Below are 19,729 nucleotides of genomic sequence, written 5' to 3'. Positions count from 1 at the left end.
GATCTAAATTTTCGATAAGTACTTTATGCATCAAGGTCTGATATTAATTGATCCCAAATTTTGATAGCAATTAATAAGAATGACTTTTTGTAAGTAACTGTTCTACATGTAAGTTAAAAGAGAGCAAGAGAGAAGAGAATGGTAATAATAACTATTCTACATGGTAACCAGCCCTGTTTTTCAAGAAATGAGAAGCGGTACTGTGTAGAATGGGAATGATTGCCATTTTTCTGGTAATATTTACCATGTTACACAGTAACTATGCTACTGGTGAATATCACTTTGTAGCACAGGAATCAAAGCCATTTATTATTAATTGAATAACCTAATTTTTTAATTATAAATCGTTAGCATAATACTAATCCTATTACCTTGGATTGGAAGTAGCTTTATTGAAATTGTAATAATTCCGACGTAGTATGACTATAGTATGGCTATATAGCGCTACTATTCACAATAAGGTAAATCACTATGCCAAATAAATAATGCAGCTAAAAAATCCACGTCATATACTGTACGGTAATGATTACTATATTACATTGAAGAATATACTACTCGCTTTTTTCTGTGTAAGTAATAAATAAAAATAATAATTGTATCATCAATTTCTATAATATTCGACTGAAATTCAAGAAGGTCTGATAGTTTAGAAAATAAATCTGAATGATGCTAAGATATAAACAGAAATAAATAATAAATAAAAAAATAATCGTGATGAAATGTCGGACATAAAATTTCCAATAAGTATCACAACAAAACGTAAAGATGAATGGCGATAGCCAAATAATAAATAGGTCGGTGTAGAATATCTTGGTTGAGTAAAAGAGGGTGTCAATTCGATGCAGGGATCGTAATAATGAATATTTAGGCGGGGCAACATTCAAGTGGATAAATGAATAGTAGTTTATAATATGCAAACGAACGAGTATCAATGCATCTAAATTGAAACATAAAACGAAATGAACGAGCCTATAAATACGCGGAGTTAATGGTAGAGTGCGGCGGCGAAAGCTATTGCTTGGTTAATGTTGTTTACAAGGCTTGCCATTGAATCAAAAATAAATATTTTTAATCAGCTTGATAAGATTTTTTTTATGTTGAAAAATGAGCTGACTGATGTATTCAATAATTAATTTTTTTTTTTTTTCAAGTATTGAACTTTATTTAAAAATTTTATTAGTACTCCCAATTTATTTTTTGAAAACTATACATGGAAAAAAAATAGGCGCTGTAACAGGATGCCGTCCTGTTACAGCCACAGGACACATACTGTGGTAGCAACAGGACAAAATCCTGTTGCAGCAACAGGATTTCGTCCTGTTGCTACCACAGGATTTTGTTCTGTTGCTGCAACAAGACTTTTTCTGTAGAAGCAGGGTGTGTCCTGTTGCTGTAACAGGAAAATCCTGATGCTACTACAGGATGTTTCTTGTTGCTGCACCTATTTTTTTTTCCGTGTACCTGTAATATTATTGTAATTGGACATAGTAACTGATGAAATAGATAATTATCATTTTATTGAATTACCCATTGCTTTATTAAATGAATTTCAAGTGATACAAATTTTAAATACATGACCTATAATGTGATTCATTATAAGTTATCACATAGCTCTAGATTATCATACTTATAAGAAGAGCAATATATGAAAAACAAAAAGTTGAATTTGGATCCATACACAACGATTCAATGTTTTTTTATTGAAGAGCTAGGAAAATAATAGCTCGTAGTCGAAAAATAATTCCGGGTCTTGGTCAACAGCTTACGTAATTTGTTAAGTCTCATTTAGTCTGTAATGTGAATATCGTTACATGACGAAATCTGTTTAAAATTGAGAATTTGGAATAATAGTAGTTTCAGTATTTAGCCCGATTAAAAAAGCTGATTCAAAATGATTTGAACTAAAATCATCCTAAAGTATTTCAAATCATGCTTGTGGATAATTTCCATTCAGAAAGTAAATTTCTAAAAATGTTTTATTAGCCTCAAAGTAATTCCTACCTTGAAATGAAGCTTTTTATTGTTTTGGGAATTTCCATTGCAGATAGATGGAGTGATTTTGCTGAACAAATTTGCATATCTTAGAACAGCGTTTTGTGCGAGTTGAGAAGTTGTACTTTCCCTAGTTGCGATGAACAGTTATTGATCAATCCTTATGTACTAGAAGCTTTCAGTCGATTTCATTATTTGAAGAGTAAGCAGGAGATGAATAACATTCGATTTTTGTTGCTGCACTGAAAAATAAAACGAAACGAAAAAATTAGTTAATAGTTCTAAGACATACGTCTTTGCAGGTCTAATTCGTGCCTTTAAGTCTAAGTAAGTTCAATTCAAGCCTTTGTAAGTCTAGGTTGGTTCATTTCAAGCTTTTACAATGATTATGTCCTAAAAAGTCTATAGACATTATGATGTAGGTTTTCAATGCTCATTTAGGTTCAAAGTGTATCTTAGTTTGCGACTTAGGTCAGTAATTCTTTTATCTGCGTTTACAAACACTAATGTTCTTCCACACAGATATGCCCTTCCTGTAGGAAAGCATACACTCTAAAACCAAGTGTGTACTTCCCAAATAACATTGAAACGCCATAAGCAATCTGTAGATATTTAATACACCGTGAAACGTGTTTTAAATGACTACAAAAAAATATAGTTTCGCTTATGGCCTTAAACAGAACACATTTAATATTTTTTAAAATAATACACTTGTAACACACTTGGTTTTAGAGTGTAGCTCCCGGTCAACCGAATTAATACTTTCATTTGCCCCTCAAACTTAACGACGATCCCAAATCTTCATAATTTTTAAAGGTAATTTTGTAAATAATTGCAAATCATTTTACATAATTAAATACAACAAATTTTTGTCACTTTTTGACATAATTTTATGAGCCATAAAAATGATTTTTTAAGAATAATTAACTACAAATAATATTCACTCAATTTAATTTTTTCTCAAAACTAATATTTAAATGTAAGGATGCTGATATGATTATCTGACTAACGAGCTATTAATTAATACAATAATACTCATTGAAGCATAAAAAACAGAGTAATAAAGTAAAGAGTAAATTGATTAAATAGTATTTAAGTGTGCAACAGTACTCGGTTTGTAAAGTATAGTGAAGACATTGTAGCTCTTTTAGTTACGTATTCCATATCAAAGTTACACATTTTAACTTTTTATACGATAAAGCGGTTAAAAGAAAAAAAAATTATGATACTCATACAGTATATAAGAAACATATGAGTTCGCTAAACATATTATGTGTGCATTCATTGTAAAGGCGATAATATAATTTTACACAAACTATATGCTGCAAGATGCTTATAAAGAGACTAATACAATATATTCGTATATTAGGGTGGTCCGTTTGGAACGACTATTTTTTTTTTCACTCCCTCTTCAGAAAATTATTGTAGACATTGACAAAAAATTCCCTTTCGAAGTTTTCAGAAAAATTCAGAAAAAAAGTTATAACGCAATTTTCAACACAATTTTGTTCTGAAATTTAAGAATCTGTAATTTTGAAATTTTAGAATGAAATATTTCAGAAAACTTAGTAAAATTATGAAAATTCATACCGAATAACATATTAAATTTAAGATCAATTTGAGTATGAAAATTAATATAATTTTTCTGAATATTCAGATGAGTATTTGTAAAATTAAGAACATTATTCAAAATATTAATACGTACACTTTTGTGAAATTTTTAACAAAAAATATTAAAAATCAAATAGAAGTATTAAATTTAATAGTGTTATTTCTTAAAATTTAGAGTCGATAATATTAAATTTTTTAATTATTCTTAAAATTAATATGTATTCAAATGTTAAAATTTAGAACCAAAATTTTAAAATTGATAAAAAATTTATCAAATTTTATCACTTTTTTCGTAAAATTCAGATCCAATATTATTAAATTTCATGGTGATTTTCAATATTGATGAAGATTTAATTATTAAAGTTCAGAACTAAAATCTTAAAATTAATAAGAGATATATTATGTATACACTGTAAAATGAGCGGTTTTAAAAATAGACTCATTTTAACTCCACCCAGTGTTAAAATGAAATCACACCGGTGTAGGTGTTATTCGGCGGTCTTAAAATACCGGTGTAACAGCGGGGTAAACTGCGTCCGCTTGGAGTATTAACTTTTCAGATTATAAAACACAAAAAAAATCAGTTCTTTATGAAAATTAATAAAAAATATCATTTATTAACAAGTATAGTGATCGAGTCAGTAAAAATATTCACAAAGTAAAATATTTCAACACCAGTAAAGAATATCTACACCGGTGGCGGCGTTATAACACCAGGGATTTTTTTTTAATACCGGTACAGAATATTTACACCGGCGGCTGCGTTATTTTCACACCGCTTTCGGTGTTGAAATTTAACACCGCCGATTTTAACACCTACACCGCTTGGACTTACCGCAGTGATTATTTACAGTGTACATAGGAAAAATATGATTTTTTTTTCAATTCTCTATACTTCAGCCGCATTTCAAGTTATCGGATCGCCGTTTGCAGCATTATGTCGGTAATTTAATAATCTTCAAAAGTCTCTTCAGTGATTTTACTCAGGCTCAAATTGCTTTTTCTGAATTGAGTGGTTTAATCTGACCCCAATGAAAACTGAGTAAACAATGGGTCTTTTGCCTGATAATCAATAGTATAAATTTTTAAGACTAACGAATACTCTTGAAAATTATTTCTTATAAATTCTGTGTTTATTTTTTAATTTAAACTAATTTTTCAAGAGAATAATCACACCAGCTGGAAAGCGCTGAAGACTAGGCCCTTACTAATAAAAATCTAAATCATAAAAAATGATTGTATACTACAATTTATTAATACTAGGAAAACCCTGCATGCAGCCTTTAAAATAATGCCTTTATAATAAAAAAAAAGTCTATGAAAAATGTCTTCATTAAATGCTGGGCGAAACTGACTTAAAGTATTGTTCGATTCTTTTTATAATCATCTATCTGCCATAAACTTTTTTTGAACAGTGGGCGATCCCTTTAGGATAGGGAACTAAAGAAGGCAGGTATAAAAAAAAAGTAAAAGGGGAGTGTTCTCAAATTTCGGCTAGAGTACTTATACACCTTTTTCAACTCCGCCTGCACTTCATGAGAGTGAAATTCTTTCGCTGAAACTCTCGAGACCCATCTTTTACCTTTCTCACAGAAAATAATCTCTCATGGCCATCGAAATTTAGATTCTGATGTTAAAAAAAAACTTGCGTGACCTGTATCGTGTGGGTTAATGGCGATTTTTGATTCGCGTAGTTCAGAATAGGTTAAGTTTTGACAATTGTTATTTTTACTACTCCTTCAAAAAAAAAAAAAATAATAATAAGAAGTGTATAAAGCAATTTTTTGGAACGGCTATTGCCTTTGATAACATCACGATATATGTACACGAAAATATACATAAAAATTTATATGCAGCAATAAATTACCGGCACACATTCGTGTGCATTATAACCTAGTTTAAATAAAATGTATTAAGTACAGTCAAAATTTGACCAGTTACTACTTTTTTTTTATAGGTTACATTCTGGAGTCCAATAGAACAAAAACATCTTTTACATAAAAAAACATGTGAAGACTAATTGTCGTTGCATATTTTGAAACACAAAGAGACCATATTTTATGAGTTTCAAAAATGATTAAAATTACGGACGTATTATGAATAATTTTGAACTTACACAGTCACAAAATAAAACTTTTCTGATACACAGCAGTATAACTTACAGCAGGAAGTTAGTACAGGCAATAGTTTTTTATTTTCTACTGTTTTGAACAATTTGAAAAGGCAGTCAAAAACAGAAAATAACAATAATTAGTACGAATTGAAAAGCGAGAATTAGTAATGAATGATAAATAGAATCATTGGCTATGTCTTGGATGTGTGGATCATCGGCAGAATCTCTTACCTTCCCGTAATAGCCGATAAATTGTTAAACCGCGAGGACAATGAAATTGCTGTGATCGCCATATAAGCTATAGGCCTATATTATTATGCGTTTCTTCCGCCTTGTAGTTATATAGTAGACACTATTATCATACTCATGCACCAAGTGAATCATTCCTATTTCCCGTGTGTTATTTGCGTGTTAAAGCACAAATTTTGTATAATCGATGCGACTTGAAGTACGTATAGGTTCGAGTCCAGAAGACGAAATAATATTCTTTCACTGGGGATTTTTCGCATGGGTTCATTTCAGTTTCTGCAGATGGCCAACATGGTCCGGCTCTACTATCACACTAAAAAAAATAATCGCTAGCTGCTAGCGATTAAAAATCGTTAGCTGCAAGCGATTATTTCGCTAGCAGTTAGCGGTTTTTTCGCTAGTAACTAGCACGGTGTCCTTTTGAGTCAGTGTGCGTGTTTAATATATATATATATATATATATATATATATATATATATATATATATATATATATATATATATATATATATATATATATATATATATATTCATTTTAATAATCAAAACAGTAATGGAGTAATTTTCAACTAATATACAGATCTTATGATCGGACGATGTATGAGCTTTGAGCTAATAACACCGAACGGTGTGGAAGATAAAACTCACACCGACTTAAAAGTACACCATGCTAGCTACTAGCAAAAAAATCGTTAGCAGCTAGCGAAAAAAATCGCTGCCTGCTGACGAAAAAAACGCTAACTGCTAACGAAATAATCGCTTGCAGCTAGCGATTATCTTTTTCAGTGCACACCATAACATTTTAAATAAGAATAATTTCTCCGTGTAGTAGGGGTTAGTTGTATCAGCGGTCATCGGTTCATCGATCATTGTACATTTGTTATAGTGGATCATCTGTCTTTTTATTGTCCAAATATCTAAGAATCATCTTTTAATTATAGTATATATGAAAATTATATTATGATACAGATAAAAATGTTTCATTGTGTGTTTCTTGGAAAACGTATGTCCACAATAATTTATATTACGAAATGAAACATTATTTACTCTAGCTCTTAAATTTTTAAAATTTATCATTGCATTAAAAGAATTCATGTATTTTCGAGATAAAATTAATAAATTCATATGCGAGAAGCGTACCACGTACACGAAACTATTTATATAAAAGTAAGAAGAGGAAGACAGAAAATGAAATCAGCCGACGGCTGAGATGGTGGCTGGTGCACACCTCTCCTCGCTCTCATTTTCCACGTCATTCCATAATTTTCAATTATCTCTGCCGCCAGTTTTTATGGTCTAATTATTTTTTTATACCAAGACTGCCGAGTACGTGTGAGTAATCGGAATATAGGTTGAGGATTGCAAAAAGTAGCTCGAGTTGAGGATAAATATCCACCAATTATGAATAAACGAACGCATCAACAAAAAAATCACCGTTCAATTTAATAACTCATAATTACCGTGAAATTAAGTTTTCTCATTTTTACAACATGCTTTTAATTTTCTAATTTCTTACGAAAAATTCGTTTCCAAAACCTATTGCCCAAACAAATGGGAAATATTTAAAAAATAAATAAAACTTACAAGAATTTTTCCGGGGCAAAAAATAAATTCGGATTTAAGTCTCAAAGTTCTCAATGAGATTTATGAAGATCAATTTAGAATTTTAAGATTGACAATTGGGAACAACAAATAAAATATATTCACTCCCTAAATGGTTGTAATAAAATATCAATTAAGTTTTTCCCGAATTCGTTTCAAAATTTTAGTGTTTTAAATTTTATGTTATTTGATAATTCTTTATAGAAAATACTTTAAGATCAAACACACATAACTTTCAAGATATATAAATTTAATTAAAACATATAACAACATAAAATTTTACTAAGTTCTAAATTGTGATCAAGTTCATTTTTATTAAAAAAATGAAACATGATTTTTTCTAAGTCCTAATTTTGAAACATTTTGTCCTCAATAATAAATGAAACTAAAGTATTCTTTTTATATCCCAATTATGAACGGATTTTGGCCTCATATAATGATATTTACATTGAGGCCAAAATGAGACTTAACCTATTAGTAAAGCTGTTGAGGCTTAATTGAGGCATCCGATAAAAACTGCCGAATGAGACCTAAATGAGTCCAAATTCCACTGTTGAGGCCAAAATCCGAAATCATTTTTGATTCGGGAACAGTATAGAAAGTTATCCTAGTTTAGTCCTCAAAGTAGTAGTTACGACCCCTTTTACCACTTTGAGGACTAAACTGGAGTAACATAATCTGGAATAGAGCCTTAAAATACTCAAAACATAATGGAATAATTTGATCCGCATTTGAACCTCAAAAGTCTCATTCGACGTATTCTCTCCCCTCCCTTTTCTATCTAAAATTTTCAAAATCCGAAGTATAACTTTTCATTCGTTGAGGATGTTGAGGCCTTATACTTATAATTTAAAATCGATAAATTATTCGCATTTAGACCTCATAGTTCTCATTGAGGATTTGAAGTACTAAAGTAGAGCTACTTTCTGAGCGGCAAATAGAACATCAAAGGAATTGAGGCTTTTGAGGACTAAACTAGAATTTGTTTTTTGACTTAGGTATAAACGCAGATAAAAGAATTACTAACCCGAGTCGCATTCTAAGACATACTTTGAACCTAAGTGAGTATCGAAAACCTACATCATAATGTCTATAGATTTTTTAGGACATAATCATTGTAAAAGCTTGACCTAAACCTAGAACAGTAAATTTTTATATATTATGAAAATTTTGAGACCCACGCAAAATTTTATTAACCTTTTTAGGCCTCAATTATGTAAAATCGGCCATAAATACAATATTGAGTCCAACTTGTCCCTCAAACACCTCACGTAGTATTCCGAGGTTCGAACTGGAATTCGGTCTTTGACTTGGGGTCATTCATGCTACTAAATTTATCAATACGATGACCACAAAGAATAGTTCAATTATTACTAGTTAGTGTGGTAAATTTAACTACATCATTTTTTACGTGTCAATATTTAGTTACGCAGACTATTTGATGATCATTACTGTTACTTAGGTAAATATCATCCATAAAAAATAAGCACCCACGCAGTGAGTCACGCAACACTCGTTATTCGAAACTAATATTCGATATTACGCTACAGCTTCATAAACAATGAAGGTGAAGGAAACGTTGCGGCTATTAGTATATTAAGAAAAGCTTTCGAATGTTCACGCTTGTATAACTGACCATCCCGACATTACTTTAGAAACTAATAGTGTCCTCCTATCACGATACATGTCCATAAATCTCGATGTAGTCATTAGTTCAATTCATAAATTTAAATCTACACGGCACAAGAAAAGTGGAATGCGTATAATATGTTATCAGTCAGTAAAGACGCGAATCTTATCTTAATAGAATATTTTAATTGAACGATGAATGTTAAGTCGACTATCATCACTAAATTTCGTACTTTCTATTCGCAATATATATTTATAAATGTAAACATACATACGAGCACACAGGAGCAACACTTATTGTATCGTTATTTTGTTTCCAAATTCAGAAAGAAGAGAGAGTGATATATAAGTACATGTAAAAATAAAGACAAGCAGACGTGCGTGGTGCGTTTATGCCTTCCCTGAGTTGAATCATTAATAACGTTTCCTTAAATTATGACTATCTTATCTTCAGTTACTTATGAACCACAGCGTATATTTATGTCGAGTGGCCGTGAAGCCTTTTGGTATTCCAGCAACCGGATTACTGACCAAATAAAAATAATTTTATTTTTATTCTTTCACTTCTTCCGTATTAGTCGTATTCAAATTTATTGCGAAAAGAAAAGATAAATGTATACTAATACTGCTCAAACAAGCTTTCGTTCAATAAATCTCCTTAATTCCAAGTGTATTTGAGTAGATTACGTATGAATGATTCGAATTTGAGTATTGCACTTAAACGTAAGCTTGTGGTTGGACTTGTATTGCCGACTTTCGATTATTGTAGTTGCGTATTCACTAATCTAACATATGATAATGAAAGATCATTGTTAGTATCATTAAATAATTGTGGGCGATTTGTCATGCGCGTTGGAAGATACAGACATATATCTGATCACTGACGTCATCTCGGTCAAAAACCAATGACTTCAGCTTATTGCATGCGGATTTTTTAAAACACTTTGTTTAATGAAACCAGGTCTTTTTAGTGAGGAGCTTATATTAAGACATAACATTGCATCGCGTCGTAACTATGATCGGAATGATACACTACAAGTGCCATTTGCATACACAACGACGTGTCAAAAATCATTCATAGTAACGGGATGCAATTTTTGGAATTCATTACTCTTCAAAATTACATCTTCAGAAACATTAGATGAATTTACCCGAGTAAAAAAAATTCGTTCCAAAAAGATTCCAAAAAAGTTCCGCATGTGGAACTTCTAAACATGAGACAGATTAGAACTTCGAATAGAACTTTTTTGGAACTTTAGTAATTTTGATGGTAAAAAAAAAGTTTTTATGAGCGAATTTAGAGTCAAAAAGGACGTTTTTGGAATTTTATATAGACATTTCAAAAAAGTTCCACCACATTTGACTTTTTTATCGACTAAAAAAGGCATTCCAAAATCTTTCAAAATCACTACTTTTGCATCTTTTGTAGACTAAAAACGTTCTAGAAACATGCAAAAATAGTTCAAAAATCACTTCTTTTGAATTTTTTATAGAACAAAAAAAAAAACGGCCATAAAAAATTCCAAAAAAGTTCCAAGAACGTCTTTTTTTTACTCTAAATTTTTTTATAAAAACTTTTTTTTGCCATCAAAATAACTAATGTTCCAAAGAAGTTCCATTCGAAGTTCTAATCTGTCTCATTTTTGTAGGTTCCACATGCGGAATTTTTTCGGAATCTTTTTGGAACGAATCTTTTTCACACGGGTAGAAACCAAGTATACGTTTACTTATTAGTGATTGAGGAACGTGAACGGCTATGAAATTGCACTACTTATTAATACTTATTAAAGCTTATTAACACATAAATTTACATAATGATTCATATAAATTGCACTATTTGTATACTTTTCTACTTACGGCCTTAAGGGGACACCACTTTCAGGGTCAATAAATCTATTAAATGAATAAGTTACGACTTCTTTAGTATGAATGATGACCATAAGTCATTATATACCAAACGTCTTTAAGTGACAACCCTTCTTAAGTACATCAGGTAGGAAGAACCGTAATTATTATTTTTCTGGTTCATTCAGTTAACACTCATTTACCTTTACACCTCATAGATAATGAGATGCCAGAAAGTCGGTTCTGTTAATGACTATTTTCATTCACTTCAATGACACCCATGATCACTAGGGTATTTACATACACAATTGGTGCTGGTGGTACTATTCGATGAAAATTTTCCGGATGATTTTTGTAAATACCTATGCAAATACTTGCTGTTAACACTTCATTATAGCCGTGACTAATTTTTTGGGTTTCTTGTCTAAGCTCTATACAATAGTACTGTGCACAGCAGGAATAGTTTACCTTCATAGCATAAACCAGGTCACAAAATATTTGTCAGGTATCGTCTAAAATACATTAGCTATTCATAAAACAGAAAATTTATTTGCAAGTGATTACGAAACAAGCAGTAATGGGATGTGAAAATTGTGAATTAATTTTTTCTATTAACAGCCCAAGCTCGTTGTTAACATTCCCGTTATAAGCAACTTACCCTATTGCGTTATTCGTTGCTTCATCCAAGTTCCCCCACTCTTTCGGACACCCATGGGAGAATTGGGCCCACAGGCGGCTTGGGACTATTAGAGGGTCAATTGGAAAAATTCTGAGTTTGTTTGTTTCACGATATATGTCTTTGTAGTTCTAATAGGTCTTTTAACGGCAAGTTCAGCGCAAGCGCATCCACCATGTTTTTAAAGGCGGCAATTAAAAAATTTCGAACACTTTTTATACAAATTGCCGAGCACACATACACATACACTGCTCATAGACGTATAATCGGTTCCATACCTAATGAACTTCGAAAATTTGAACTTTTACACTTTGAACTTTGGCAATTTGAACTTTTGTAAATTTGAACTTTGGCGATTTGAACTCTGATAAATTTGAACTTTGAATAATTAAGTATTTTTTTCATCAAAAATAATTTTTTTTTCATAATTTTTTCATATTTTTTCGTAGTTCATAAAAGTTCAAATTACCAAAGTTCAAATTTACCAAAGTTCAAATTGCGAAAGTTCAAATTGAACCGTGTAAAAAAAATTCGTTCCAAAAAAGTTCCGCATGTGGAACTTCTAAAAATGAGATAGATCAGAACATCGAATGGAACTTTTCTGGAACGTTAGTAATTTTGAAGGTAAAAAAAAAGTTTTTATGAGAAAATTTAGAATCAAAAAAGGACGTTCTTGGAACTTTTTTGGAATTTTTTATGGACGTTTTTTTTTGTTCTATAAAAAATTCAAAAGTAGTAATTTTTGAACCATTTTGGCATGTTTCTGGAACGTCTTCAGTCTACAAAAGATGCGAAAGTAATGATTTTGGAATGTTTTGGAATGCCTTTTTAAGTCCATAAAAAAGTCAAAAGTGGTGATTCTGGAACTTTTTTGGAATGTCCATATAAAATTCCAAAAAAATTTCAAAAACGTCCTATTTTGACTCTAAATTTGCTCATAGAAACTTTTTTTTTACCATCAAAGTTATTAACGTTCCAAAAAAGTTCCATTCGAAGTTCTAATCTGTCTCATGTTTAGAAGTTCCACATTCGGAACCTTTTTGGAATCTTTTTGGAACGAATTTTTTTTACACGGGTAGGTCGGTCACCGTATAATCAGTCCAAAAAATATGGTGGATATTGAGACATGCGCACAGAAAATGAAAAGGCCTATTCATGCCTTTGTAAGTTTAAGTTGGTTTATTTCAAGTCTTACAATAATTATGTCCTAACACGTCTAATGTAGATTTTCAATGCTCATTCAGGTTCAAAGTATGCCTTAGATTTTGACTCGGATTAATAGGATTTTATTCTAGAAAACTTTGAAGGTATTAAAAAATCAACGGTGGATTTATTGAGTTTCTGGCAGTGTCCTCTCGATATTAGTATACTTTTTATGATATAGTAAAGCTACAATATAAAATGGGTGGAGATGATTAAAGATAAGAAAATCTTACTTATTTAATCTTAAGGGAGTAGGGCTAGCCCCACACTATATTGCGTTTGAGGTGTGCAATTTATCTTAAAGATGCAACACATAATTTCTTGTTGGACATTAATTAATAAGCAATTTATACTTTGTAACTAATTGCGTGATTATTTGAAATGATAGTCCATCTTCAACACTTTTGAATTTAAAAAAAAACATATTTCCATTTTAACATACGTTATTCAGAAATATATTAAACTTGTCAAGATTAATTATTTTACATTTTGCAACAAAGTTTCACGCTGAAGTTTAATGATATTCCAAAGCGTGAGCTTTAATGATGCTTCAACCTTGTTATTAAAAAAAGTGGGGGGGGGAAGTAATTAAACAAAAAAGAGCACAGCACCAATCTCTTGAGTGGTTTAAATTGAAAAAGCAAATCACTAATATCCATCATTCGTCCCATGGGTGTGCGTGTGTGTGAATGTGCAAATTGCTAAAAATTTGAAAACGTCTACGGATAGTAGTCACGAGAATATGTTTCCAAATGACTAGGTTGATGTAAAATACTTTTTTGATGAAAAACAAAAGTCGATTTTTATAACGAATACTGTTACCGATACTAGACTTTTTTCAATTTACAACACGAGTGTGGAATTAGTAATTAATTATCCGGTTGTAAGAGATTTCCTTTCCGGATTATTGTAGCCACAAAAATGTTCAGGCTGCTTGAATTCTTTGGCTGGAATAGTTCCAAGTATTCTATTGTATACTGGAACTTCCCAGCCAAAAATATTTGGCCGAAAAGGCTACGTCTGGCTGAAATCACACCGAAACCGAAGAATTTTATTTAAAGAGGCCCAAATTTGGTTTAAATCAAGCCGAAGCCTAGAATTCTATTGGGAAAAGCCGAAAGCTGGTTGAAATTTTGATAATTTTTATAAACAGGCTGAAAATTTGCCTGAAGTTTGTGTAGAACTTAGAAAATTTTCGAGCAATTGAACATAGAACAGGAAATTTTCGAGCTTTCCGCCTACACGGTAAGAAGTGCATGGCGATCAACACCATGCTGGTATGGTCTCAAGACAGATACTAAAATAGTATGTGAAATATTCCAAGACAGTATTGTAACGAGTCCCAGAAGTATGGCATTATTTACTATACTGTATATATATATATATATATATATATATATATATATATATATATATATATATATATATATATATATAGTCTTTTTAATTAGTGGAGATTCCGTTCAATTTGATCTATAACTTATTGAGCCACACCGTCCTTCGTACGGTAATACACCATTTTTATATAGTGGAAACCTAAACATGCAAATAACCTTCTCAATAAGACAATTTATAGATAAATTGAGAAAAATATAGATATCCCGAACTGGGAATCGAACCCAGACCAATTCGGTATCGCGCCGAGTGCTCTACCAGTTGAGCTATCTGGCCCTATACTATATTCCGTTCAATTTGATCTAGGGGAGGGTGGGGCAGAGCGGCCCCCCTAAGCCAATTATTATTTTTTGTGGCTTTCAACCATAAGATCACTTTACTTTTGTCCTATTTCGAACAAATTTATGGACATTTTGCCAAAATTCTGAAAATTTTTTTTTTTTTTTTGTGGGGCAGAGCGGCCCCCCTTCAAAAAGTGATAAAAAAAATTTTTTTTTCGTTTTTTTTTTTTTTTAAATTGTTTTCATCATTAAGAGTGTATTTCTTTCTCTTGACAACTATTTTTGGTTTTATATTATTCGAAAAAAATTTTTTAAAGCGTAAAAAATCGTTCACTCTCGATTACCTTAATTACTAATTGTTATTTAATAAAAAAAAAAATCAATTCTATAATTTTCCTTTATTTCAAAAATTTATCAACTAAAAAAAAAAATTTAATTTTTATAAATTTTTAGTGACCAAATTTGCCTCTTACACCGAGAAACGGCCGAAAAATATGAAAAAATAATTTTTTCGGAAGTTTCGGCTGGTCCATTTTGCCCCAGGTGTTATGCGTAGAGCTAGAAATGTGGAATTATAACAATTTTTTTTTAATTTGACGATAAAAATATGAAAAAATCACTTTTTCAAAATTTTGGGCTTGTCCATTTTGCCCCAAATGTCATGCGTAGGGCTAAAAGTGCGCAAACATATCGGATTTATAGTAATTAGTCGAAAAAAAAAAAATTTTTTTTTTGGTCAAAATTTCAGGGGGGCCGCTCTGCCCCATGGGGGCCGCTCTGCCCCACCCTCCCCTATAACTTATTGAGCCATACCGTCCATCGTACGGTAATACACCATTTAAATATAGTGGAAACCTAAACATGCAAACCTCTCAATAAGACAATTTATAGATAAATTGAGAAAAATATATATATACTAGACTGATTCAAAAAAATCGACTAATTTTTTTTTTCTTTATTATATCGAAAATATTGTTGGACATGACGAAAAAAAAATACTGTGAAAGTTTGAGCTCTTAATATTAATATTAACAACTGCCGCATCGCAATTTTCTGTTTCCCGTTTAAATAACATGGGAAAATTTATTTTTTAAGCTTTGGAATTTTGTAGCTCACGGTGGGACCGATACTTTTAAATGTTCAAGACATATTCTTATGGAAAATTTGACGCTCTACAAGAAAGGACTCTCATAATTTTTCGATATTTTTATTTCTTCCAAAGTAATTCGAAGTTAAAGTTAGATTGACGATAAATTTTTACATTTTTTAAATTTTTTGACGCAACCATCAACTTTATCCAAAAATTTTAGAGGACATTTTTTGTAGAGAATTTTATTTCCTACAACTTATCTCGGAGAAAATATTCGATATTTCTCATAAGTCGTGAGTTATTCGCAATTAACTGAAAATTTATTATAATTAATTTTAAGCAACAAAATTTAGATTATTTAAGAAAATTTTCAGTTAATTGCAAATAACATACGACTTAAGTGAAATATCGAAAATTTTCTCTGAGATAAGTTGTAGGAAATAAAATGCTCTACAAAAAATGTCCTCTACAATTTTCGGATAAAGTTGATGGTTGCGTCAAAAAATTTAAAAAATGTAAAAATTTATCGTCAATCTAATTTTAACTTCGAATTACTTTTGAAGAAATAAAAATATCGAAAAATTATAAGAGACCTTTTTTGTAGAGCGTCAAATTTCCCATATGAATGTCTTGAACATTCAAAGTATTGGTCCCACCGAGAGCTACAAAATTCGAAAGCTTAAAAAATAAATTTTCCCATGTTATTTAAACGGGAAATAGAAAATCGCGATGCGGCAGTTGTTTATATTAATATTAAGAGCTCAAACTTTCACAGTATTTTTTTTTCGTCATTTCCAACAATATTTTCGATATAATGAAGAAAAAAAAATTAGTCGATTTTTTTGAATCAGTCTAATATATACTATAGTACTGGAGCTATTGCATTGCTCACACGTATGCACAGCAGGCACGGCGAAACAGCATGGCCCTGAGACTCGTACTACTATGCCGAGGGCACAATGCTACTAGTTTTTCCCGCCATAATTTCTGGCGTGTCAATCAATGTATACTATTGTATGACCACCAAAACTATATAGATGTCGTTAGACTAGGTTTATCGGCCAGAAGCAATGTGGATACGGCAACGCAGTGTGGGTCTGAAGGCCAAACTGACATTGCGGCGGCCGCGACAACTATCACCAATATTACAATTCCCGCGATGGTTGAATCATCTATGCATACAATTTTATAACCTATAAAAACCGATACCATACAGTATGGCGTTCGAGCCAATACTGGCATAGTGATATCCGCAAAATATTTCTTACCCTGTAATTTCGGCCTACATAGTTTTCGGTCTTGTGTTCAATATCTGGGCCTTTTGCCGGCCACTTTTCGGCCGAGAGAAAATTTGTTTTTTTTTTTACCCGCGTCCTATGAATAATTAAACTAGAGAGATCACCAAGTATTCTGGCTGTACTTCAGTACCTTCCATATTGGTTTCAGTTGATGAAGAGAACGATAATCTAAATTGAAAGATCCGACACAATGTTAGCTTTGTTAATTAGAGTGTCCTCTTAATATTAGTGCACTTTTTATACGATACGGGTGCAATATAAAACGGGTAGAGATAATCGAAGATAAGAAAATCTTATGTATTTAATCTTGTAGAGTAGAGCTTACCAACGTTATCGCGCTTGAGGTGTGCATTTTATCTTAAAAGTGATGATAAGTCATCTTTTAAAGTGTTAATTAATAAGAAATGTATACTTTGTAGCAAATTGCGTATTTACTTGAATCGTTGATAGTCAATTTAATACTTTTTACTTTAATACTTTTAAATTTTATTAAATATATTTACATTGTGTGAAATATACTGTTGGTCAAAAATTGGTAAAAGGTGTCAAGATTAAATACTCTGCGTTGCAACAAAGTTTCACGCACAAGTTTGATGTTATCTTAAGACGTGAGCGTTAATGATGTTTCAACCCTGTTATTAAAAAAGAGAGGGGTTAGATGATAAATCTATTAAATAAGTTGCACCAATCTCTTGAATGCATTAAATTGAACACATGAAACGCTACCATCCTTCGTTCGTCCACACGTAAACAGATTTATTTATTTTTTCACATTATTATAGTGCACTTACGTAGGGAAGGGGGGGAGGGGGCAAAAAGGGCCAAATGTACAGTGTTTCTTAAACAATCGGACCTCAGAGTTTGAAAAATTGAGAAGAAAAAAAATTGAAAATCGAATTCCGATACCGTGATTTCCGTAACCTTGATGGACCTTATCCTCTACTGTCTATCTTACAGCAGATATAACAAGTTCAGATTATGTTAAATGTTGTATTTAGTTTAGATATAGTTACATCTGATCAGATCTTACGAGGTATACGCCGATCTGACTAGATATAATCATGTCTGATATTGTATTTAGCGCAGATCTAATTATATCTGATTAGATCTGACCAGATATAAACGGTGGTTGGCGGGATATCATGAGATCTGATCATGTCTAAATATTAGGTCAGATCAGATATAAATCGATCTGCCAAGATATAATTTTATCTGATCAGATATAATTTTATCTGATCAGATATAATTATATCTGGTCATATCCCGTATAAAAATAACATATACGGTAAAAATATATGTAAAAATATATGTAAAAATATCAGAAAATATATGTGGCGAATTTAACTACATTTTCTGATATATTTTTTTTTATATTAAAAAATATAATACTCATCATATATGAGTCCGTATATGTTTAGCATGTATAAAATATATATCTCAATCATATACAAAAAATATATTCTGATCATATATAATACACATATTTATATTGTGTATGGAAAAAAAAAGTTTTTTATTCGGATGACCAACTCCAATTAAATCAGATCTAAATTTTAATATACCCTTTAAATTGCAGTTAAAATTTTCAAAAGTAGTTAACTTGATGCGAATATATATACCCATATACATATACATTCACCGAATAAAATATATGCTTAAATATAACAAAGAAAATATATGGTGCCATATATAATATGATTTATATGCTACCATATATTTCATTTCATATAAAAATTTTATATTTTTTAAATATAAAAGGAAATATATCAATACAATATATTATAAGGTAAATGTAAATGTATATATAGCTTAATATAAAAACATGTAAGTAACATATATGAAGACATATATTTACTACTGTATATAATTTTATCTTAAATCGGCGAAAATCTCTATATGACTTTTTATAATATACAATATAATATATCATATATTTTTCGTTGCAAACATATATGATTTTATATATTTTAACCATATATTGTTTTTTCATACGGGTATCTAAATCATTTCCCCTGGGAATATATTGAGAAATATATATTGAAGTATAATTTTATATATACAAATATAATTTGAGATATACTTTTCACCTATACACGTTTTTCATGCGGGTGGTCATATAATTATTATTGTCATGTAAAGCTTACTTGAAATATTTCATAAAAATAATAAGTAAATATAACCTGTTATCTTCATGCAATATTTCAACTAAGTTTTACGTAACAATAATAATTATATTTTTATAATATGACTTCGATCGACGCAAATTCACGCTTATTTTCAGAACTTTTTACGCTTTTACATTTTTTTTTTAATTTTTCTAGTTCACTGGTTGAAACCAGTGAGTGCAATATTTACTGATTGAACCAGTGAAATTTTACTGATTTATTTTAAGAGAGTAAATTGATCTATTAAATATTCGAAAATTTTTATCTCAATTCCATTTTTGTACTTATGTACTTTTCAAATATTAATGCGAAGTAATGTGTGATTATTTTATTATAAATGTATTATTGAACTTGTTTTTTTTTATCTACACTACTTTTTTTTTATAAAGTTAAGTAGTCAAACTAGCCAGCAATTAACCTGTATGATAAAAGTAATAGCGAATATTGTAGATCAATGGTCAACTATAATTATTATTATCGCTGCACTATTAATTTTCCTCGTTCGCTTCTGACGTATACCAAAAATGATAAAATGGTAAACACGTGATCTGCAGACAATTGTTTCTGGCATTGAAGGCCCC

At 30.7% G+C, this 19,729-nt stretch overlaps 1 protein-coding gene across 5 annotated transcripts in view; it reads right to left on the bottom strand.

Annotated features, from left to right (window-relative positions):
* LOC130668593 (homeotic protein ultrabithorax) overlaps positions 1-19,729 on the bottom strand; it is a 639,564-nt gene that overhangs the window by 184,890 nt on the left and 434,945 nt on the right. For 4 of the 5 annotated variants that reach the window (XR_008990046.1, XR_008990044.1, XR_008990048.1 and 1 more), the window contains one exon: positions 2,002-2,234. The gene's annotated coding sequence lies outside the window, so the exon portion shown is untranslated. Of the gene's footprint in view, positions 1-1,534; positions 1,791-2,001; positions 2,235-19,729 lie in introns of those variants that run through there. The other variant, XR_008990047.1, reaches the window with a different exon arrangement.

This window comes from Microplitis mediator, chromosome 5 (genome assembly GCF_029852145.1).
Source record: "Microplitis mediator isolate UGA2020A chromosome 5, iyMicMedi2.1, whole genome shotgun sequence".
In the NCBI taxonomy this organism is placed as follows: Eukaryota; Metazoa; Arthropoda; class Insecta; order Hymenoptera; family Braconidae; genus Microplitis; species Microplitis mediator.
Note: the sequence above shows the minus strand (reverse complement) of the source record. Positions and strands in the feature narration are given on the sequence as shown.